General features: G+C 41.9%; 2 long non-coding RNA genes and 1 pseudogene across 3 annotated transcripts; all 3 read right to left on the bottom strand.

Moving 5' to 3' along the window:
- Window positions 1–14,458: 14,458 nt before the first annotated feature.
- On the bottom strand, window positions 14,459–18,657 carry LOC112432773 (uncharacterized). The gene is made up of 3 exons (XR_003025194.2): window positions 18,491–18,657; window positions 14,869–15,017; window positions 14,459–14,549 (listed from the first exon to the last, which is right to left on the bottom strand). It is a non-coding gene; the product is annotated as an uncharacterized LOC112432773 (long non-coding RNA).
- An 845-nt stretch (window positions 18,658–19,502) lies between these two features.
- On the bottom strand, window positions 19,503–21,012 carry LOC112436624 (tonsoku-like protein; annotated as a pseudogene). Its single transcript, XR_013094803.1, has 4 exons — window positions 20,729–21,012; window positions 20,371–20,542; window positions 20,099–20,274; window positions 19,503–20,014 (listed from the first exon to the last, which is right to left on the bottom strand). The product of XR_013094803.1 is annotated as a tonsoku-like protein (transcript).
- Window positions 21,013–21,240: 228 nt separating this feature from the next.
- Window positions 21,241–22,209, bottom strand: LOC112432770 (uncharacterized). Its single transcript, XR_013094934.1, has 3 exons — window positions 22,100–22,209; window positions 21,807–21,963; window positions 21,241–21,328 (listed from the first exon to the last, which is right to left on the bottom strand). It is a non-coding gene; the product is annotated as an uncharacterized LOC112432770 (long non-coding RNA).
- Window positions 22,210–22,277: the final 68 nt, after the last annotated feature.

Consider the following 22,277-nt stretch of genomic DNA (forward strand, 5'->3'; position numbering starts at 1 on the left):
TTAATTTTATACACCTGTGACCATGGAAGTGATTGAAACACTTGATTTCAATTGTTTGGATGGGTGAGTGAATATGTTTGACCATATAGTGTATGATACGTCCATTGTGAGATTATTATACTATTTTATGCCATGTTATACCTCTAATTAAAGCTTGTGAAATCATTATGTAGTTTTAGGTTGCATTATTCTCCTGACTTAGAAGAAGGTGATAACTATTACATTTATTAGAATGATTTGTATTACATTAGACTGCTGATTTATTGTGAATGAATGACATTGTTTTATGATGCATTATACTGCTGATTTGTAAGAAATACTGTTTTCAGAGAATCATGGCCTTATTTGTCTGATTAGAAAGAACAGAACATACTGCACAGGAAGCCAAGGTCATAACTTAGGCTCACTGAGAGAGAAAGAATGTGGATGTTTAGGTTTTATGACTTTGGAGGGGGGCTGAAGCTATAAGAGTTCTGGCGGACACCCTCCTCTCCATATCTCCCGTCCAGATGGTAATGCTCAAAAGTGTTGTATGGAACAATGAGAATTGTATGGAATAAAGAGACTGTTGATTGAACATTTATATTGTTCTTCCTTCAGCCCAAAGATCAAAGATTGGGATATTTAACACCATTAAACAGATGTAAGTGTTCAATGGATCAACATCGACTGACAGTAGGAAGAGCATTGCATGATGACAACTTGCATCAGGATGTAGCTAGCACCTAAATCTGGACCCACAATTATTACCCAGCATAACATTAATATGATGACAATGTAGGAGCATGAAGACAAAGGTGTCATGATCCTCTAGTCCTCCTGTGCCAACACACCTTCTATCTTTCTCTTCTATATCATTGTGTGTGTGTATGTGTGCATGTGAGTAATTCTGCTGTGTGCAATCCTACGATCACTCACCTTCTAGTTAAGGCTGAAGATTTCTATGTCTTGCTTGTGTTTGCCGCTCTGTTGTACTTTTTAGTGAGGCAGATGTCCTGTTTCACTGGTATTCATGGATGCAGCTGAAAGTCAATAAACCTTTGAAAGTTTAGAACACATTTGAATGGTGACTATTAGTTTTAGTCATTAATTCATTAATTAGAATATGGTTGCTTTGTCTATGCCTCATTTGAGGCTAATATACTATACTAGACTGCATAAATAATAGATTATTCTTACTTTAAGTTTATCCTCTAATGCAGTGGTTCCCAAACTCACGTCACGCTGTGCACCACATTATTGTTTACATGAGATGAATTGCAGAATGGCAGATAGAGACAAAATACTGTTAATCTGACTATCTTCTGTTTTTATGCGCTTACATTTACACACGCACCTATTGTCACTCTGTTTAGAAAGGCAGAGGCGTCACGGTGTGATTATTTTACGTATAGTTGTTTTTTTTCCTGTGTAATAATATTCAACATTGCTATCAAATCAAAAAATGCCTCTCTGTGCAAAATGGGCTTAAAAACATAAACAACTGTGGAATGCCGTTTTTCCGTGATTTCGACAGGGGGAACAAATCAGCCTGATATTATTTGTATCCCACTGTAACTTTACTGTATAAAGAGCTAACATCTCCAAAATGTCAGGAGTAGTTAGTCATTACAACAAGTGTTTGTGAACTAAAAATCAAGAATGTGGGATACTGTTTGTCTGTGATTTGGAGAGCCCAGTGCTGCTCCCGACAAAGGGAAAACCAATTCTGCAGGGGAGACCTACCTTGGCACTTGTGCAGGTGAAGCCAAAGGGAAGACATGCTTCACCATATTCTCTAGTCTTTGGAAGTTAGTAGAAAGAAAACTTTAGTTTGAACTTTAAACTCAAATGTTCTCTGGCTTGCACATAAATCCATCATAAATGAATGGAATGCTGCAAATAACTTGCTTTACTTAACATGTTTATCCTCTGAACAAAACAGATGCCATATTTCTGATTAATCAGACTCAACTTCAGAGTCACAATTCTGGCACACATAAATTGCCTGGCCTGAGGTGCAAGCATCATGGGCCCATTAGTTGCATTTTACGCATTTTACCCAGGTCTCTTTTGGACAACTGTTTGAAAATGGCTCCACACAGACAAGGCAGAAGCACTCTTCATCATCTGATGATGACTCTTGAATTATTTTTCTTCTTTTAGCTGCGTTGTTCTTCATAGGTCCAGATGTTTCCCCCCCTCGCGTCCCTCTCTTTTGAAACAGCTTTTTGCTAGATTCAGCCTTATTCTTTTCTTTTTCTAGTTGCTGCTTCACTGGCGTGTCGGTTAGAATTGCTGATTTGCGTTGTTTTCTTCCTTTGCTGGATGGTTTTCGGCGGCCAGCTTTTGGATATGGCCGGATGTCCTCTGGAGTTGGTAGTCCGCTGTCAGTAATTGCAGTGCTGGGTAAGGGTGAGCTCGTGATAGAGATGGTGCTGGAGCTTGGCAGTTCAGAGTTGGTGCTGGGGCCTAGCAGTGCAGAGTTGGTGCTGGGGCCTGGCAGTGCAGAGGTAGTGCTGGGGCCTGGCAGTGCAGAGGTAGTGCTGGGGCCTGGCAGTTCAGAGTTGGTGCTGGGGCCTAGCAGTGCAGAGTTGGTGCTGGGGCCTGGCAGTGCAGAGGTAGTGCTGGGGCCTAGCAGTGCAGAGTTGGTGCTGGGGCCTGGCAGTGCAGAGGTAGTGCTGGGGCCTGGCAGTGCAGAGGTAGTGCTGGGGCCTGGCAGTTCAGAGTTGGTGCTGGGGCCTAGCAGTGCAGAGTTGGTGCTGGGGCCTGGCAGTGCAGAGGTAGTGCTGGGGCCTAGCAGTGCAGAGTTGGTGCTGGGGCCTGGCAGTGCAGAGGTAGTGCTGGGGCCTGGCAGTGCAGAGTTGGTGCTGGAGCCTGGCAGGGCAGGGTCCGGAATAGGGCGATCTGTGATGTAGGATGGTGCAAACTCGGCTTCCAGAAATACATTTCTGTTGTAAGGTTGAATCCCAGCCACCCTAAAACCAGCCTGAATGTTCAATGGGGTTGCAGCCAGAGGATATGCAATTGCCACAATCCCAGGAATGTCATAAATAGACATTGTCTTCCCAGGGTTGTTCCTCATCCAGGCATCACACGTGCTGTTGATGTGCCTCTTTAGTGGCCCGTAGACAGACCTGTCTAATGGTTGGAGCCGATGTGAGCAGTGCGGTGGGAATGACAGCATGATTATGCCATTTTCTTTGGCATAATTGAGTCCATCAATGGACAGATGAGACTCGTGGTTGTCCAAAAGGAGTAAACAGGGCTTCTCCTTTGAACACTTTGTATGTTCATTGAAATGTTGCAGGAAGTCAACAAAGTGTGTGTCTTTCATCCATCCAGAGGAATTTGCCCCTCCTTTGCTGCCGGGTGGCCCGTTGATCAGGAAATGGTCACGGAAGTGGACACGTGGGAAAATAAAGTATGGAGGTAAACTATTCCCTATGGCTGAGACAGAACAGGCCAGTGTGACAAGGGTTCCCCTTTCAGCAGAGGTCAATGACCCTACTTGTTTGAATCCACGTCTGGCCAACACTTTGTCTGGTTTATGTACAGTGGTGACCCCAGTTTCATCAACATTCCAAATGTCTCCTGGTCCAAACTCATATTTGCATAACACTTTCTCTAAGTTGTCAAAGAAAGCACTGACATTCTCTCTGTTGAAGCTACTTGCCCTGGCAAGACTAGTTGCTTCTGGCTTTCGCAGTGACAATGTTGTATGCTGCTTTAAAAAGCCTGTAAACCACTCTTTGCTGGCCTTTTCTTTTTCTGCCCACAAAGGCACAAACTTCAGTTCGTGTGCCACAGCAAACTGGTAGGCAAGCTTTCTGACCTCACTTGGTGACAGACCAAAATAAATGTCAGCTGACCTAGTAATATATTCAACAAGCTGCTTTTCCAAATCAGGGGAAAAAATCTTCCTTGGCGTTGTATAACCAACCATTGTTGTTGGCATGGCTGTCTGACTTTCAATTTCTTCTCTGGTAATCTTTTGACAATACCGAGTTAGAGTACGGTAATTTATGTCAAAATCCTTTGCTGTACTTCTGATTGATTTGTTCTGCATCTTTACCTGCCTGACTGCCTTTAACATAATGTCAGGTGGTGTTCTGCCACGCTCTGTCTTTCGTTGATAATTTCGAACCATCTTACTTTCTTCCTTCCTTCCTTAATTCCTGCCTCTCCTTCCTTTCTTCAAAAACCTTATTACAAATACAAATGAATTACAATATCAATTTTTTGGAGCATTTATTTGTACTGGGGCAAGTTGTCACATGTGACGACTTGCCCCAAAGTTAATGAGACAACTTGCCCCAAACTGACATTTATGCTAATTTTGGCTAAATGTCAGGGTTAGCTCAACATAGCACATCAGCTGAAGTATCAAAAGACACGTTAATGTCTCCTCTATTTTGTGTAAAATAATAATTTGTAACATCTATACCTAACAAAGTTGTACTGATGAAAATTTAAAGTGATTTATTTTTCCTTTTAGGTCAAAAAAATAAAAAAGATGTGCTCACCTCAGATTAGAGCAGTCTTGACTACATGTGAACAGGAGGTTGACTATAGAAGAAGAAGTCACACAAAGTGGCTATTTCATTTTTGAGATAGAGCCTCTAGTGTTGGAGTTATGAACAGTGTGACAACTTACCCGTGTGACAACTTACCCGTGTGACAACTTACCCCGCTCTCCCCTACTACATGGAAGCTCCTGTCAGGCATCATATCGGCTAAGATGAACAGGCACATGGGTCAATACATGAGCGGGACACAGAAAGGGATTGGCAAGAATACCAGAGGCGCAAAACACCAGCTACTGGTAGACAGAACAATCAGCCGAGACTGCAAGACCAGACTGACCAACCTGTGCACTGCCTGGATTGATTACAAGAAGGCCTATGACTCAATGCCCCACAGCTGGATACTGGAATGCTTAGAATTGTACAAGATCAATGGGACCCTAAGAGCCTTCATCAGGAACTCAATGGGGATGTGGCGTACAACACTAGAGGCCAACTCCAAGCCCATAGCACAAGTCACCATCAAGTGCGGGATCTACCAAGGAGATGCTCTGTCCCCACTGCTGTTCTGCATAGGCCTGAACCCCCTCAGTGAGATCATTAACAAGACTGGCTACGGATACCGACTACGGAACGGAGCAGTTGTCAGCCACCTCCTGTACATGGATGACATCAAGCTGTATGCCAAGAGTGAACGAGACATCGATTCACTGATCCACACTACCAGGCTATACAGCAATGACATTGGAATGTCATTCGGACTGGAGAAGTGTAGTCGGATGGTAACAAAGAGAGGGAAGGTAGTCAGAACTGAGGGGATTGAACTACCAGAAGGCAACATTGCAGACATAGAGGACAGGTACAAGTACCTGGGGATCCCGCAGGCGAATGGGAACCATGAAGAGGCCGCTAGAAAAGCTGCAACCACCAAGTACCTGCAGAGGGTCAGGCAAGTCCTGAGGAGTCAGCTGAATGGTAAGAACAAGATCCGGGCCATCAACACGTACGCCCTGCCCGTGATCAGGTACCCTGCTGGGGTAATAGGCTGGCCAAAGGAGGAAATAGAAGCCACTGACATAAAGACAAGAAAGCTCCTTACCATGCATGGAGGGTTTCACCCCAAGTCCAGCACCCTGAGGCTGTACGCTAAGCGCAAGGAAGGGGGCCGGGGACTGGTGAGTGTCAGCACCACAGTCCAGGATGAGACAACGAACATCCAAGAATACATTGGGAAGATGGCCCCAACTGACCGAGTGCTCAGTGAATACCTCAGGCAGCAGAAACCCAAGAAAGAGGAGGGAGACGAGGAACCATCATGGAAGGACAGGCCCCTGCACGGTATATACCACCGGCAGATAGAGGAGGTGGCTGATATCCAGAAATCCTACCAGTGGCTGGACAAAGCTGGACTGAAAGACAGCACAGAGGCACTAATCATGGCAGCACAAGAACAAGCTCTGAGCACAAGATCCATAGAGGCTGGGGTCTATCACACTAGGCAAGACCCCAGGTGCAGGCTGTGTAAAGATGCCCCAGAGACAATCCAGCACATAACAGCAGGGTGCAAGATGCTAGCAGGCAAGGCATACATGGAACGCCATAACCAAGTGGCCGGCATAGTGTACAGGAACATCTGTGCCGAGTATAATCTGGAAGTCCCGAGGTCAAAATGGGAGATGCCCCCAAGGGTGGTGGAGAATGACCGAGCTAAGATCCTGTGGGACTTCCAGATACAGACGGACAAAATGGTGGTGGCTAACCAACCGGACATAGTGGTGGTAGACAAACAGAAGAAGACGGCCGTAGTGATCGATGTAGCGGTTCCGAATGACAGCAATATCAGGAAGAAGGAACACGAGAAGCTGGAGAAATACCAAGGGCTCAGAGAAGAGCTCGAGAGGATGTGGAGGGTGAAGGTAACGGTGGTCCCCGTGGTAATCGGAGCACTAGGTGCGGTGACTCCCAAGCTAGGCGAGTGGCTCCAGCAGATCCCGGGAACAACATCGGAGATCTCTGTCCAGAAGAGCGCAGTCCTGGGAACAGCTAAGATACTGCGCAGGACCCTCAAGCTCCCAGGCCTAATATATATATATATATATGTCCATTTAATATGCCCATTTCACTTTTCCATTGCTAAACTGTAACATCTACAGTTACCGGTAGCAGTTTTAGAAAGATATAAAATTAGTATTTAGCAGAATTGAGTTTAGCTTATCGGTGTGCCCCTCCACAACAGTCCCAGTTTCCCTTTGGGGTAAATTAAATTCCCACCCCTGCTCTTGACTGAAGGTGGCACTTGGTTTTTCCACTTTATGCAAAGAATGGATCAAATTGCTAAAACTGTCTTCATGAAGCTCTGACTGGGGTTTATCCCAGCTAACAAAAAAAGAAAAAGAAAAAAAGAAAGAAAACCCTTGGCTGTGCTAAACTTGCTTTGCAGTCTGGTGTGGTGACAAGAAATATTTATATCAAAACTTGAATTACCTCCAGCTCTGATACATTGTTATCAAATTTAGCTTCCATAAACACTCGTGTGCAGAGATTTCTGCCAAACTGGCTGAACCCTTTTCATCTTCTTCTCTCTAAACATCAGACCATGTGTCCCGTGTGTGGGCGCTGAGACACCTGTAATGGATCACAACAATTTACATATCACAGCTCACTTCAAGCTGCTCCTTGCTGTCTAAAAATAAATAACTCCAAGCTATGGTGGTGATGGAAATTAATATCAGGCCTAAATATAAACATATAAATTGGGGCAGGGTATAGGGGAGAGGCAGATCATGCGTGCACGGGGAGGCCTCCCAGATCCTGTGTTTAGAAAGAGAAAAACGTGCCGTACCTTGTCCGTCTGAGCTTCATGCTCAAATGAGGACTTACCATAAATATTTCCGACAACAGAAATGGGAGAATGTTATCAAACGCAAAGGTTGAATGCACACACATGGCACACGCATGTTCAAAATACATGGGTCTTTAATGTGGCATGTACAGTCTTAAAAATAAATAAAGACAAGCTTTAAAATGTTACATGTCACAGCTATGCTTTCCTCCACTGGGACACTTTGACTGTTTATCTAAAAATAACAGTCTTCACAATTCGCACGGCAATAGTAGCCAAGCTCACACGGGAAACATTTTTCTTCTGTTTTCCTCACAGAAATGATCACAAATCTTAAACCCACAGAATCTGTGATCTAAACATTTTAGGGAGTTGTTCTAAATGTTGAACAACCCAGAGGACATTTTAGATTCTTTCAGCTAATTGTTTTGGTTTCACCTCGTCTTCACTCTCACTTTGCTTATCAATTTCCAGCAGCTGAGCATGTTTGGTAAATTCAGCATATACAGTAGTATACCTACCCAGCTCCAAAAAGAGTTAGCATTATACTTTTTAAAAGAGAAAGTGTGCACACAATGTCTCACTTCATGCTTGCTCTTCACCAACCTTTGGTGTCACTTTGTCATCACTCGTGTTGTTGTTATTGTCTTATTTGTTACGATTTAGGGTCTGTGAGCATAAGCAGAGGTTTTTGCTCAGGTAGTAACTGTGACCTCTTTTTCAGAGGCTTCTCTAACATTTAATGGTTGTAAAATATGTCAAACTTTTTGATAAGGGGTTGCACTGAGGATTTTGGACGATGGTGTTTAAGTGTTGTCACTGCCCAGGATTCGTGGACACAGATTCTTGTTCACTTAGCCGCTGTTTACAGTTTAAAAGTCTCCATCAGAACAAACACTTCTAACTGTACTTTGCTCCTCATTGTCTTTGAAAAGCAAGAGCTGATAAAACAGTTAATGCCCTTTTATCTTTAAGTTTGGTATAGTATTCTGTCTTAATCTATTTTGTGTTTTATTTACTATATGGGGAAAAGTCCTGTCAGCCCTGTGCTGAGAGGGCTGTGGTCATCAATCCATCCTGTTCTAATAAAGCCAAATTTCCGGAAGACTTTTAGATGTGTTCAGTTTTATTCATATAGCACCACTGTCAACAAATCTTTTATCAAGGCACGTCATATTGTAAGGTAAAGACCCTACAGTGTTAATCTAGGACAAATGTTCACTCTGATTCATTGATGAAGCGAATGCAAGTCAGTAATCAAAGGAGAGTTTTTAGCCATAACTAACTACATATGTATAGTATATCATGAGTGGACAGACATGGATGTAAAGCACACCTTAACTGTTTGGCTGAGCCAAAACAAGCACAGCAGTGGTCTGGATATTGTTAAATGTGCAAATATTGTTTCACTTTTTTGTATGTCAGGTGTCATGTTTGAAGAAAGCACTTTGAAGCCACTTGAATGTATATGAACACATTTACATGAGCACAAACTGACAAAAAGGTTATGCTGTCATTATGTTTTAGTATAGTTTATGAGTTGCGGACAATAAAAGAATATTAAAAATCAAATGTATCAATGCTCTTGTGTACTACTTGTGCACAGATAGTTTTAAGTCGTTTTGGGGGCATAAAGTGTAGGAAATACACGTGTAAAAGTTCAGGTATCCCTTTAACAAGGCTTTTTCTATTGCTTGTGCCTTGATGTGGTAGAGATATCTCATTATAATTAAAAAAGAGAAAGCTTTTAATCACTGTAAAATCTGAAATTTCTATAGTTGTGAAATAACAGGAAGATTTCTATCATTTAATCATTTATTTATTACTTTGGTATAATTTAAATAGCTGTGAGGAAGGTCTTTATCAGCAGAGGAAAATGCAAAACTTATAAAACACAGTTAAATGTCCAACATTTGTGTTCTCCCTCACATTTTCCTTTGGGCCGGATTAGTCCTTGCTTGGCCCCTGGGCCTTACACCCCTGCACACACACACCTTTTTTTTTTTCTTGCTGTGCACCAACCAACTGATGTTATTTTAGCCAAAGGGACTAGTTTTTATTTGCCACTATTTTTCAGCATTTATCTCATTTTCACAATAAAAACTTAAACAGTGAACTTGCAAACTAATCCTATGAAGACTAAGAGGAAAAAACAAAAAGGTCTTGGCACATGCTATTTTAAGACTTATTTCCTGCCACTAGAGGGAGACAACACTACATATTTGTTACCTTTCTTGATCGCTGTACTGGACTGTATGACAGCCCTCTGTCATATTACACATAATCATTGTTAGGGTGATGGAAGACATGTCCTAACAAGCCAGGTTTAGAGGAGTATTAGGTATTAAAGCAACATACTGTGATAATCTGTTTATTGGAGGCTGGATTTTATTACTCTGTAATGTTCTGTAATGTTCAATAACTGGTATTGTAACTGGTATGTGGCTTCCTGCTGTCATTCTGTTGTGTCATGAATTGATGTGCACAACAGTTCATGTTCAATAACTGGTATTGTATATATTCTATATTACATACAACACTTCGGTGTAAGCAAAACAATTGTCAAAAATTGAAAGTGAGGAGATAAGAGCTAAGATGGTTATCGTTAGCAAGAGTTTGGATGTTTGTTTGTTTTTTTATGTACAAAGGCAAAGTAAGTAAGTAAAAGTAAAGTAAAATCTATTTATATAGCATGCTTCACAGATAAAAATCACAAAGTGATTCACAATACAGAGAATGAAAATGAATAAGAATGAAAATATAAGAAATAACAATGTAAAACAACATAAAAACAACTAATTAGTTGACAACTTGTGTATATAAAAATGTCTTTAGCTGCTTTTTAAAAGAAACAATGGAGTCAGTGCAGTGTGAAAACAGTGGAAGAGAATTCCACAACCGTGGTGCCACTGCCTGAAAGGCCCGATCACCACGAGCTAGCAGACTCTGACCTGATGACCTTAGAGCTCGGGAAGATGAATGAGGTTTCAGCAGGTCAGACATATACTGAGGAGCCTGACCATGTAGGGCCCTAAAGGTTAAAACTAAAATTTATGTAATCAGCAAACAGCTTCATGTAATGTCAGTGTAGGTTCTCAGTCATCCAGGTCACAGTAGTCTAAGAGCATGAAAAAAACAACAACTGGACTCCTCTATGTTTCACCTGGTTCAGAAGGCTTCTTCTCTTCTAAGACCAAATGGTGCAGAGTCCCGTGTATTTAAACGCTAGTGGGGATGGTCACTTAAGAGGGTCTTTAACCCACTATTCAAAGTCTAGTTGCTTTCTTTTCAAAGCTCCTTAGACAACTTCATGTGATCTTCAACTGTACTTATTTGATTATTCTGATTTTTAATTATAATGTGATAAGACATTATTTTACCATTAAAGGCTCTGTCTTTATTTCCACGTGTTGTATTTTGTCCCCATTTATCCTTTGTCAGGCATCCAATAGCTTCACATCAGTGTTTGTAATCATTTTCAAGTAATGGTTTTACCTGTGTAAAATTATTACTTGAAACAGTAAAGAAAGAAAAAAAAAGCCACCTCTTTCCTATTGGTGGAAAAATGTACCATGTTGAGCAATAAAAAAAATGGCAACACGTGAGATTTGGTTGTTTAGGAAGAGGGGAAAGTTTTGGGAGTGATGGCAGCGAGAGAGAGTTTTGAGATGTGAAAGATTTGTGACGTTTAGCGTGGAGCTTATAGTTAGTGTGTTGTGTGTTCGTTGCTTTGTTTTGAGTGTCGGTGAGGGTACTAATGAATGTCACAAAAGCAGATTGCAATGTAAACACTGTCTCCAAATGGAAAACTGGATCCCTGTGGAGTTCTCTTCTGTCTTGTGGCGGACAAACTATTTTTTTATTTTTTTATTTTTTTACAGGCACAAATAATTTGTGTGGCATCTTATTGTGACACTTGATCGTTCTCTCATTTTAGCTATCGTAGTACTTTTTAATGGTTGTCCAAAAAAACCCACTACATGCACTGGCTGCATTTTTAGATAAATAGTTGTATATAACTTTATTGTTTACAAAGTTTGTGCACAAGTTTTCAAAATTTACAATTTATATTTGCATTTCAAGTTATGAAAATAATTCACTAAACGTGTCTGTGGTACTACTAACTACTACTCGGATTTTTTGTTTTTCTGTGATTTCAGATCAGTTGTGTTAATACACTGCGCAGGTGACCAAAAATTACACAAGCAGCTCATAATTGCATAATTGGGAATGTAATGGCAGAAGCCTGCAGGCCTTGAATATTTTCAACATGCTAATGGGAGTATGTTGAGCACAAAGTAAACAAAAACAACAACAACAACTTCTCTGATCTTATCAATTAAACGGCCTCCTTCGCTGTCACCTCATGATTCGCTGATTGAACAATCACGTTTCTCAGTTGGGTATAAGAAGAGCTGCTTGCAGTCGTAGCTGTGTGTGCAGTTTGGACCTGAGCAGCATCCTGCTGGCACAGCTGGCTGTGGTCCGTATCATCAAAGTCATGTTTAAAATATGTTGAATGACAGAGCTGCCACAGTGAAGAGGCATTTTTAGTAATAACATCACCGTCATGCATTTAGGATGTCAAACTGTTTCACAGTTTAAGGTTTTTATAATAAAACAGAGATGCCCTGACGATGATACCAATGGTTGATTTTCATTGTTATACAAGACTGCCACCTGGTGGTGAAAGAGTTTCAATGAGTTCTTTGACTTTTTTGGCTTTTTCTGACGACGCATCTCCCCACACACAGCTTTAATGTCAAATCAGGCTAACAACCTAATTGTTAACCTTAGTATAGAGACGTCTTCATCTCTGTACTAAAGTACAGACACAAACTTGTATTGCTGTTGTCTCAATCACAGGAAGAAAGCTGACTATAACTCATTCATTTAAGAAGAACCATTAAGTTTATTCCTACAAGAAAGTTACAGCCGTGTAATCAAATAGGCTTTGATAAGATAAGATAAGAGGTAATCTATCTTCAATGTGGTTTTACATAAATGGGCTTCTTGTTGCACCAATCTCCATAAAGTGAGGCGTCATACTAAGAATAGTTGTCTTGCTCTGATTTGTCCATGTTGTGGCTGCTTTGATCATTGCCAGAGCCCAGGTACAGTTCTCCTCACAAAGTCCCCACATCTTTCACCCAGCACAAACAGCACCTGGCATGTAATGTACAAAAATGTAATGTACAAAAGCAGCAAGCTGTCAAAATTCAATAAAACTTTACCGTTGTATACTCCTGGATGAATTGTAGTATTTACAAAACTCGTATATATCCAAAAGCTGATGAAACAATTTCCCAGCAGCAGCTCTGAGTGAATAAATGACTGTTTACAGACTTAATGTGTCTGTATTTGTCAGTTCATCAATGAAAATATGAATAACAAATTTAAAAATATTCCAGCTGATGACAGGAGCTGACGAGTAGCCTAATTTACACCGACAAGTTGAATCAGCTGACACTTGCACCAAAGATCACAAAAAACTATCAGCTTCATTTATCACAAAGTCCTACTTTGTGATTCTCTGAGACAGTTTGAAAAGCAGCCTCTAAGAAGGCATCCACACAGTGATCTTTCTGTGCTGATAGAAGAAATGTTAGTTTAAAGAGTCTTCACATTACAACCCAAAAAAGAAAATAACAGAACTATTTCTGAATGAAATAAGCCTGTTGTTGGGCAGCATCTTTCATTTTTTGACTACTAAGTAGTGATGTGACGTTTTGTATCGAGGCTTCGAAGCTTGTGTCGAGTAATGGAGGGGGCGTTTCCGCGATGCGCGTATCGAGGCTTGCTTCATTTATGGGAGGAGCTGAAAATGATGACGTCCGAAGCCTCGCTGCCCGGCTGTACCACGTGACTGGTTCATGAAGTGGTTCGAACTTTGCCGCGAGCTATGACAGCGATATAAACCCCTCAGACTTCATTCAAAATGTAGGTGTTTGATGGAGAGTTGCGGTTAGAGAGAGTTTGGAGGTTTAGAGAGAAAGTCAGGAGAGAATGGAGCCAGCTAAGAAGAGGAGGATGTCCTCCGCTGTGTGGGAACATTTTGATCTTATTCCTCCCAACAAGGTATGTAAATTTCCACAGAAGATGTATTTTCATAATACTGATGGTGCAATACAATTTATGTTAAGCTGTCTGTACTTTTGTACAAGGTGAAGTGTTTGCTATGTGCCAGGGAGCTGGGATATAACAACAACACCTCATCCATGCTTAGGCACTACAGAGCTTTGCATGAGAATAAGGGGAACACCGATTGTGGAGCAAGACCAGGTGAGCCATCAAATGCAATGATAATATAGGATGCAGTAATGTTACTAAATGATATAACAATATTATACAACTGTAATAAGTTACGTGTGTGATATTTATATTTCTGCTTTGTCTTTATTGTCTTTCCTCAGGAGAACAATCTCAAATAGATGAAGACCTGGTTAGCATGGTGATTGAGGACTCCCAGCCATTTAGCATTGTGGAGGACAAAGGATTCAAAAGATTTGTTAAATCATTAAATCCTAGCTATGTTCTCCCCACTAAAAGGTCATAAAAGCAGTGAAAATTTTGTTTTTACAGAATAAAATGTGAACAGGCAGGACTGAGGCTCAAAGCCTCAGTGTGTAGCTGTCCATACCTCAACGTTACAAAAGCACAACCACTGTCCACACCCCAACCACACCTCACCTCACAGTAAATGATCATTTCCATTTTAAGCATTTCCAAATGATCATTTTCCATACTGCCAGTATAAATATACACAGTATGCTGCCATCACTACAATATACATGTTTTACACACTCCTTTAGTTGTTGACATTTACAGGCTGTGTGCAAAAGGCCACACTCTTCAAATTCATGCCAACTATTATTTTTACATCCAGTAGATGTCCTACTAGAGCAAATGAAGCTTCAAGAAGCTTTGCACTGGGGTGAACCAATTGGATGAAAAGCTTCAGTGCTTCATGAAGCTTCATCTGCCCATCACTACTACTAAGAGTTTAAAACTAAAGACGACTTGAATAATTTTGACTCACATAATGAAAAGAGAGGTTTGTTTTACTTACCCTGAAGGCTCTGAGGACTGCTAATGGGTCATCAGCTGTGAGTCTCTGCTGGCCAGCAGTGATGAGCCACAGGCAGCAGTTCATTTTCCCTGTCATTCAGCACCTGAACGCACAACTCCAGCACGTCCAGTACCTAAGGACAAAGAAACACAACACACCTAACAATTATCTCTGTTTTGATCCTGATTATATGTGAGCTGAAACTAATTATTGAGGTCTTCATTGAGAGCCCAAACTCCTGAGCAGGCACGACTTCAGCACAGACTTATTTCTGTTTCACTCCTGGACCAGACTGAATGTTTTTCCTTGATGAGCATTACACCACTGAACAGTCCTCCACACAGTTCTGACAGGATGAATTGTACCAACGCTGGCGGTCCTACCTTCACAAGAATGATTATTTTTGTTATTAGTCCAACAGTTGACTCTACATAAAACTACTGATACAGTACCTTGAGTCGGAGCCTGAGGCTGGGATCAGACAGCAGATGAATGCAGCGCTCCATAACATCCTTAGTGATGCTGAGGTGGGAGGGAAGCTCTGCTTTCACATCAGGACTACCAGTATCTTCAACATCCTCACACTCAAGGGGAAGGACCTCTGCAATGGAGCACATGTACAGTTAGACCGCCAGTTTAGCAGTGAGGTTCAGATTTCTATGACTCTTAATTACAATGATCCATCTCCTCTACACTCTGAATCTAAAATAGGGCTGCCGCAAACGATTATTTTGATAGTCGACTAGTCACCGATTATTTTTGCGATTAGTCGACTAATCAGATCATGCATCCATTGGACGTAAAACGTACAGCTTATTCCACCAGCAGCATCTGCTCTTATATAACTATCTTTAGCTTACAGCTTTAAGTGTTTAAGGTCTGTGCTAACTAAAAATAAAGACAAGATGATAGTTTATTAAATTTTAATGAAATTTGCAGATTGTTTCGGTGAAGTTTAATAAACTCAGCCGTCTGCTCCTTGCTATCTAAAATATAACAGGACACTGGAGTATATTCTCGAGCATCTCACACTTCTGATAATCAGTTGTCTGCTTGACGTTTATTCAGCTGTGTAAAAACTATAACTTTAATCTCAGCCAAACCGATTTACTCAGGAATAAATAAAATTATCAAAAAAAGCCAAACAATAACATGTTTAAGTTATCTAAGTGACTTATATATCATGTTTAACCTGAGTAGCGAAAGGGTTTGAAAACGATTTGCAGGAGTCCGGTGTTCTCACAGGCTCTAGGCTGTAGTGATGTGCGGATCAATCCTGAAATATCGATTCCTCCGATACCAGTCATTTATGTTCTAGAATCGATTCTCACATTAAAATATCGATATTTTTTAGTAATTTAGGGTAAATTTGTAGTTTATCATTAACAGCAACACAGTGGAAAGAAACTATAACATTCGGATTGTCTACATTCAAAGGAACTACTTCCTCTTCCGCCTTTCATAGTCATGTGCGAAATACGGCTGTATAAATGTCTCGCAGCCCCTTGGCGCGCGCACTCACAACAATGGCAGAGCGTAATTGTGCGGACGTATTTTACCTCCACAAACAGCTGAGACATGGTTTGCAATACATGTGGCAAAAAAGTGCTCCAACAGTGAGGTGTGGTGGCTATACTTTCCCAACCTTGAGACCTCAGAATTAGGGAGACATTCAAAAGGGCTGTTGGGGGGGTGATAAATACATTTTACAGGGTTTATTTATCGGATAAAATACGTTAAATGTCACCGTTATTATTAGCCGGCCCGGAAACAGCGGGGGTGTCGAAATTCAGAGGCTGCTTCCACCTGAGGACCCGCCCTTCGCGGTCTAAAGAAAGCCGGGTAGTACGTCATGAGTTCCCTCGGTGGAGTGAAACTGCCGTCTGCTCCTTGCTATCTAAAATATAACCGGGCGCTGGCGTAAACTCTCGACCGTCTCACACTTTGTTTAATTAGTTTTCTGTTTGATGTTTATTCAGCTGTGTGAAAACCCCGGAGGAACCCTCCCGAGGGATTAATAAAGTTAAATTTAATTTGATCTAATCTAATAACTTTAATCTCAGCCAAACCGATTTACTCACGAACAAATAAAACACTGAAAAAGCCAAACAATAACATTTTTAAGTTATCAAAGTGACTTATATATCATGTTTAACCCGAGTGGTGAAAGATCGCGGGGGTTTGAAGACGATGTGTCGATCGGCTCAGATATTTGAAGTTTACACAGCTACATTCTCACCTGAAAATATGTTAAAAGTTTTGTTTTTGTTTTTTGCGACCCAGAAAGAGAAATAAGAGTAATATTAAAACTAAGTTGCTGCCGCCATTGTTGTAAACTGGAATTGGCTGGGCCGTGCTATGAATGCTGCAATATGGTTTTTCAATGTTGTTGTCCAGGTGGAAATTTGGGAGAATGGTGGCTCCGGGATTCTCCCGGAAAAATCGGGAGGGTTGGCATGTATGGTTGTGGCAACATCACTAACCTTGTCAAACACCTCAGAGTAAATCATATCACAGAATATGAGGCGCGTATGTTGAGACGAACTGAAGAGGAGGAGAGGGACAGGTGCTGCTAGGGCGAGACAGACCTCTCTCATGGAGTCCTTTAGTGCTGCAGGCAGGCAAGGTGTTCAAATAGCGCACAACTTCAGTTTTTTTTATTTCTACATGATAATTCTGCATTATTAAGTGATAAGAACAAGTAATCTGATATCCTGTAATCATTATGATGCTATAATTTGAGATACAATAAATAAAATACGTTTTTGTATAAAGTATCGGTATCGGATCAGTATCGTCGATACCACCCTGAATATTACTTGGTATTGGATCGGAAAGGAAATCAGTGGTATCGCACATCACTACTAGGCTGTATCCCAATTCAGGGTCTGCAGCCTTAAAGGCCGCATTTTAAGGCCGATTACGTCACCGCGACGCGACGAAGGCTGTCCCAATTCGAAGGCTGCTCGAAATGCGGCCCTCAAATGCGTCCTTCATTTCCCTGAATTTTAAGGACGTGGCGGTGTAGACTTCGTTGGCCCAACATATCCCAGAATGCATAGCGCGGCGGTGGGTGTGGATAATTTTGCCGAAAAAAACAGCGGATGAGGGGCGCCCGAAGAGTAAACTTTAAGTACTGAATATTATGTCACTTATTTATGTGCAAATGTTTAATAACGAAGAACATTAAAACATTACTGTTGGCCACATGTCGGCAAAGTTATGTGACATTAGTGACGTTTGTACTAACTTGGTTTTAAAGCCTTTACTTTAAAATATACGCCGTTCAATAGCTGAGCTTAATCTTACAGAGAATGATCAAAGCTCATGTAGAAACAAACAAACAAATGAACAAAAGATTTTCTCCTTCATTTCTGTCAAACAAAGCTGTATGAAACGTTTCCAGCTGTTAGTATCATGGTTGCTAGGAAACCTGGGCTAGACCGTCCCATTTCACAAGCCTCGCACTTCCGGCCTTAGCAGTCTTTAAGTACGCGGCCCTTGAGGATCGTTGAGGCTGCGTACTTTGGCTGCAGACCCTGAATTGGGATACAGCCCTAGTGAGCCTTGCCCCCAGTTAGCTATCGAACTAGTGGGTAACAGACGTCTCCGAAAACGTGTGGTGTCTTGATAAACTGAGCAAATATTTGAGGTTTACACAGCTACATTCTCGCCTGAAAATATTTTAATCGTTTATTTTGTGACCCAGAAAGAATAATAAGAGTAATATTAAAACTAACTAGCTGCCGCCATTGTTGTAAACTGAGCTGCGCTGCGCTATGAATTCTGGGATACAGCTTCTTCTTCTTTGGGGTTTAACGGCAGCTGGCATCCTTGTACATACAGTGCTGCCATCTTCTATTTCAGTCCGTTATTACACTCTTAAATCCTACTACTTATTCCTGCGTCTTTTGTGATGCTTCAAACGAGGCGTCGACTATTAAATCAGTCGTCGACGATTTTGATAGTCGACGTAATCGTGACTAGTCGACTAATCGTGGCAGCCCTAATCTAAAATAATCACCACTACAACATATAGCTTATATTCCACTGGCCCTTAGACAGACCTATTACCTTGGTCTTCAGTGTTATAATCATCCTCTATTCCAATGCCCTCTGTCAGTTCTTTCTGTTTGCGGTAATTCAGCAGGAATTGGTGAATGCTGAGGTCTTCCTGGTCACTGGAGCTCTACCTGGAGCTGGCAGACGTACTGGTACTGCTACAATTGGAAGGAAACCACCTCGCTAAAGGAAAAACAAGACAACAATATCAAAATAGGTTTGATTACAATAAAATAAGTCAGTTAATCAAAATCAGTGTGACACAGACGCTGATTTTTTTGAGAAGAGCCCATTAGTGACATTTAATTCCATATTTTTACCGTGAGGGCTTGTAAAACTGCAAAAACTGCCAACACCTATAGTGCCGCTGTCTAAATATTATTATGAATATGAATTCTACAAGAGAAAACGACTGAGCATTTAAACCATCACAATGTATTAAATGTTTCCAGAGATACTGATAATTTGATAACGAGCAAAGTTATTTCTCCTCAAAAAAGTGGGATCAACCAGTACATATAATATTCATCCTGCTACATTTAGAAAGTGGCAACAACAGTAAACATGAGTAACTTCACCGTGTGTCTATCCGGTCTTTAAGTGATGACGTGATCAATCCTACTTCTGGGCCCAAACTACTCTGCGTTTAATAAGGCTGTTGTGTTTTTAACATGTTTTAATGCTTTGTAACTTGTTCTATTTAATCTCAACAAGCCCCTTACAAAAAGTAAGCGATCACTGTCGGCCTCTCTCAGTTTTCTAGCGCATCTGTGGCTGTGTACCATTCGTGGTGCGTTGGCTCCCTCTACTGGTATGCGCCTCATTCAAATGTCGCCACACATTTAAAATTGCAGGGTGTCTTTACACTGTCATAGCTCCTAGATAGATTTCTTCAGAGACCTGAAAATCGCTGTGATTATTCACCATAGCCTGCTGAGTCTTACAGTGAAAGAACGATGTCAACGTATAGCATCGTTGGTTACTTTAATTATGTTTGGTTTTTTTTAATCAAATCCTCCAAAACAGGACCATTGTGACACAAAACCTCTCACACACTAACACAAACTCTTTATACAGATACAGAGCTTTACATGTATAAATAAGGCAGACAAAAATGCATAAAACACAAGCTATCCACAGACTGTCGGTGGACGCCATGTCACTTTATTTTGTTTTTATCTTGTTTCTTTTTGGTGTAGCCTCATTAAACAAAATGTTTATAAAAATGACCACTTTTATTATGAATTATTAGGAAATTAATAATTCATTATTAATTATTTATTATGAACACACCTGCCACCCTCAAGTAGAGGTGGCAGAGAAAGTGTCCGTGTGACTGAGTCCTGTCCCAGCTCTGCTTCAAGGTCTGTCGGTCCAGCTTGTTGAGGGCCTGAGAGCAAAGACGGATATCCTGGACCAGCTCTGACAAACTGTCCAGGTCTTGACTCTCACACACGCACACCTCGCCAAGGTAGCTACACTGCTGTCTGTCAGCCCATTTGCAGCCAGGCTGAGGTGGGTCAGAGAGCACTCGTCCTGCAAAAACACAAAAGTCTTAACCTGATTGCACAATTATATCTTTCGACAATAAATGACATTGCATGATTTTTGCATGCACACCTGTGACAGGACTTTGGCGAGGTGTTCCAGTGCCGGGTAATCAGCAGGCCCTCTGCAGACAGCTGACAGGTCCACGTGTGGGAGGCAGTGGAGGGGCAGTCTTTTTAACACCAGCTCAAAGCCGGTGGAGCCTAGGGGATTGAGGGACAGGCACACTGCTTTCAAATGGCCTGTGCCTGAACGTTCAGAAGATGTAAAGTTAGTTGCAGTTTTGCTTATGGGTGGGAGTTCAGTGAAGCTTAAGGCTTCAGTCAGCTGCTTGTTAGAGTCACCTGTGAGCGCGCTGGCTAGCAGCAGTCGATGCTGCTGAAGGAAACGAGCAGTGAGGCCGCAGGCCTGCAGAGACCGCTTGGCTAGCACAGGGCAGCAGGACAGCAGACAGGACAGAGACTCAGACACGCCGTCCCCCAGTGGGTTCATACTGAGGTCCAGCTCCTCCAGGCACTTTGAGTGGAAACGAGCAGAAAAAGCAAATGATCACGAGAGCCAATTCTCTCTGACAGATATCATTGATATGAATCAGGTTAGCTTGTTATTAAGATCTAAGGTAGTTATTAAGACCAGAGGTACTTAAATACAGGTTAGATGGTAAACCTGGAGCTGCCACTATTGGCTAGCTGAGGCCCTTACCGGGAATGCAGGTGCACTCTGTCCCTTTAAAGCATTTACAGCCTTCTCCAGGCCGTCCCCTGTAATGCAGTTGGCAGAAATGTCCAGCAGCTGCAGACGAGGCATGTGAGCGTTGTGGCAATCAGCTCAGGGAGAAGGTCGTCAGACATACGGTTTCCAGAAATTCGCAGCTCCGTGAGGCTGGCCTGAAGTTTTAGGGCACGGAGGAGCGGGCCGAGGGAAGAGGCGGCCAAACCGAGACACTTGGAGTCCTGACACGGAGGAACCCCGGTCCCGAACCTCATAGCCGGGAGACACGCTTGTTCTCATCTACAGGTAGAAAGAGATGGTACTTCATAACAGAATACAAGAATGCACATGTGTCCGTTTTATAATGCATTTCCTCTGTGTTGCTCACCCACTGCCAGACTTTGACAGGCCTTCTTGTATCGCTCAGGGAGAGGAGGGAGATCCGAGCAAACTTCAGCCAGAACCTGCAATACAAACCCATCAGTTATCCTGCACTGGTGCAGGAAAGTGAAGCCAAGGATTCAATCCCAAAAACTGTGATTCCTTCAGTGTCTTCTGGAAGCTGGCTCCAAAAGCAAGTCAGCATCCAGTCTGGTAATAGAAATGGTTCTAATCTTTACAGTTTCTCAGATTGTAGTTTCTCAGGCAGCTTAACATAATCAGCCCTTCACCTTCTTACCAGAATCATACAGTCTAAAACCTGCACGCCTCATCTGGGTAATGAAAGATGAAGTCATTGTGGAAGGACCTAGAACCTCCATTCCTTCTATCAGTGATTTAAAAAAGACCTCTGTGTCTATGAGAAAGTCTATTTTATGAATTTGGGCCATACTTTGCCTAAGAAAAGGAGTATGCTCACTGGCTGACATGCAAGCTGTTTCACAGTCATAGCCATCCTCTTGTCACTGTGGGTTTTTTTAAAAAAAAATCCAAGATAGCAACAGTGACAACATTTGTCTTAAACACTCGTGATCAGACTTCATCAACCAATCATGGTAGTCTTCAGCATCTTTTAAATTGTCTGTGGTCCAAGTATGGTCACTTCTGGCTCTCCTCAGTGTCACCTCACCTCTTCATTTGTGTGCAGGACGGCCAGTAGCTGGTCCTGCGGGGAGAGCAGAGCGCCTTCTTTCTGCAGAGAGAGACGAGGCAGGAGGCCACATTTCTGGTAGTAACGCTGAGCTGCCTGCTCACACAGCCACGACACAGAGCAGGAGTTGGCCTCACTGGGATGCAGAGCAATGACCGGCGATTAAACAGAAATTAAAAACAAAACAACAACAACAACAACAAAAAAACACTATACCAATCAGATTGGGATTTATTTTTATATACTGCTCAAACTTAAAAGTTTTCACCGACCTTTGTGGAACTGGGATCAGGAAGACGTCTTCCTGAACCCGGACCCTCATTCTGATTGGTGGAGGAAGTGACGTGGGCATAGGAGCAACCAAAGTTTGAGTTGGAGGCTAGAGTAAACAAAATAAAACATTCAAGCACTGTTAAAACATCTGTATTTAATGTCATCAACTCTTTGTAG

This window comes from Maylandia zebra, linkage group LG20 (assembly GCF_041146795.1).
Source record: "Maylandia zebra isolate NMK-2024a linkage group LG20, Mzebra_GT3a, whole genome shotgun sequence".
Classification (NCBI taxonomy): Eukaryota; Metazoa; Chordata; class Actinopteri; order Cichliformes; family Cichlidae; genus Maylandia; species Maylandia zebra.